The sequence below is a fragment of the Portunus trituberculatus genome, chromosome 41 (assembly GCF_017591435.1).
Source record: "Portunus trituberculatus isolate SZX2019 chromosome 41, ASM1759143v1, whole genome shotgun sequence".
NCBI classification, from domain to species: Eukaryota; Metazoa; Arthropoda; class Malacostraca; order Decapoda; family Portunidae; genus Portunus; species Portunus trituberculatus.
The window spans coordinates 29,510,728-29,513,227 of record NC_059295.1 but is presented as its reverse complement, the minus strand read 5'-3'; the positions used below and the strand labels follow the sequence as shown (position 1 = coordinate 29,513,227).

General features: G+C 40.8%; 1 protein-coding gene across 1 annotated transcript in view; it reads right to left on the bottom strand.

Moving 5' to 3' along the window:
* The window catches only part of LOC123516822 (nephrin-like), a 184,385-nt gene that overhangs the window by 33,113 nt on the left and 148,772 nt on the right, over positions 1-2,500 (bottom strand).

The following is a 2,500-nucleotide window of genomic DNA, read 5'->3' as shown; positions in this document are numbered from 1 at the left end:
ACTATTTCAGTAAAGCAAAACAGACATGCACTTATTCACTTTTCTTGTATATTCCTCGAGGTACAAAATTATTACCTTTATTATTCCTCTCCTAGTATTACTTTCTATTTTCAAAGCAGTGCATGTATTTAACACTGACACAAGAGTAAAACGAGAAAAATGTTATATGACTACTTTCTTGAAAATTGAATTACTTACATGACCATTTTCCCTTAGTTCTCTTTCTTATCATTTTTCTGTTGCCTTTTCATGTGACACTTAAATAGCAAAGCAAAAAAACCGCACACTTACTCATTTTCCTACACATTCCATTAGTTACATGGATATACCCTTTACCCTTCCTCCTCTTCTTGCTATCTTCAGTTGGCCACCACTCTCAAGCCCAGTACTGCCGCACCTCATCTCGCACCCTGCAACCAGCCACCCCAGCTCACGTGCGTGGGATGAATTAAGGCAATGAGTCTCTCTCCCACAAGTCTCTCGGGCACAGTCCCTCGCGTTCTCTTCTCTCCAGCAATCTGCCTCAACTTGCTTCATTAAACTGCCAGGTAAGTTGGCTACCCAACGCCTGACTCACTGCTGAAACGCTGTTCTCTTTAGCCATAACTTTCTGGCACTCCCACCAAGTTACAAGCACTTACAAACACTTTCCAGAACTTGGCGAGGAACTTTCCACACTCATCATTCAGCAAATTTTGACAAGCTCCCGTGATTACTTTCAAACTCACAATAGTTTTTAGGCTTTATCAATCACCAGGGCTGCGATGAAAGAGCCAACCTAACTTACTGCATCATAATTTTGCCGGAGCATTTACCAGCGGCAGAAACTCGATAGACGGTGCTGTGTGTGTGTGTGTGTGTGTGTGTGTGTGTGTGTGTGTGTGTGTGTGTGTGTGTGTGTGTGTGTGTGTGTGTGTGTGTGTGTGTGTGTGTGTGTGTGTGTGTGCGCGAGTGCGAATATCAACACCTCCCCTTCTTTTGAGGAGTGTTTGCGTGCTTGAGTTGAACACAGCATGCACGCTTCCTCTGTCGCTCCACTTAGCTCCACTTATTCATTAATGCGATCAAACAAAAGCCAGTGTTAGAAGAACAGGCCAGCAAAAAAATGAAAAAAAAAAAACTGAGGGAGAGACACGTGCGGATGACGGACAGAGGTGGTGGGTTTGGGGGGGAAGGTGTAAGTAAGTGTGTCGATGTATGTCAATGTAGTGTGGCTAATGAGTGTTGATGAAGAGGTGTAGGTAAATGTGTTAGTGTACGATGATACGGTGGTGTAGGAGGATGAGCTGATACAGGACATTATAAGTGAATTTGATGGTGTATATCAGTGTTCTGGTGTTAATGAAGTTAGGTAGGATAGTGTGGTGATATATGTGATGCATATGTGTGGTGACTTCAATGAGTGCGGCAGCATAATTGAATGGGAAGAGATGACTATGTGGACAGCAGTCAATAAGTCTTTAACAGCCTTTAACTATTGCTTTGAACGACTGATAGATAGTCTTTGTTTTCTCTTATGTTTCAATAATTTTTCATGATCTCAACCTTTCATATTTTGCACCACGTTGAAATTGCCTTTTCGTCACTAGAGTAACTAACTGGGTCACAACGCTCAGAGAATATTGCACCTGGAAATACTGTGTATCTCTCCTCCATCTACACAATACACAGCAAGGGTTCCCCAGCGAGGTGAGTTTGGTATCTCTTCCACCTCATTTCCCAACATGGATATGTTGCAGTAAATTAATGGAAAAAAAAAACTTATAGAAACTGAAGCATTTATTTGAAAGGAAATTGTGCATTGCTTCAAAATCAATTTCATCCCATTAATCACACCTTGGCATTCTTCTTGCATCGTATTTACGTTATTGATCACTCACCCTCCCCTCCCACAGATAACTTTTAATCGATAGTAATGGATATCCAGGACATTATAAGTGTATTATATAGTGATGGTATAGGTAAGTAATGGACGAGTTGTATAATTCCGAGGCTGGGGTTGGTTGAGAGCTGGTCTTATGATAGCCAGAACTTCCCCCACGCCACCTCTGTGTTCTTGTCTTTTTTTTTTTTTTAATTCGTGCCGTGTTCCGTTCGAGAATTTTCAGGGGACGAGTCTCTTTTTCAATGTTTTTTTTTTTTTTTTTTAGCACTGTCAATTTCGCGAGTCCCCCAAATTTTACATGGGCGAACGAATCTTTCTGTCGCGACGCTCAAAGATAAACTTTTGAACTCCAACAAATCTGAATTCTTTTTGATAACATGCGGCGAATAGTTTTGCAATTTACTGATTTTCTCTGAGTTGGAAAGGCTTCCATACAAGAGAAAGAGAATAGTGTTCGTGTCCGTGTCCGTATCCGTGTCCGTGTGCGTGTGTGTGTGTGTGTGTGTGTGTTAATTGGAAAATGAAATATATATAACATCAACAAACATTAAACATATATCGTAATTCTAAAGACTAGACGATATATCAAATTTTCACACATCCCTTCAAGAGTAT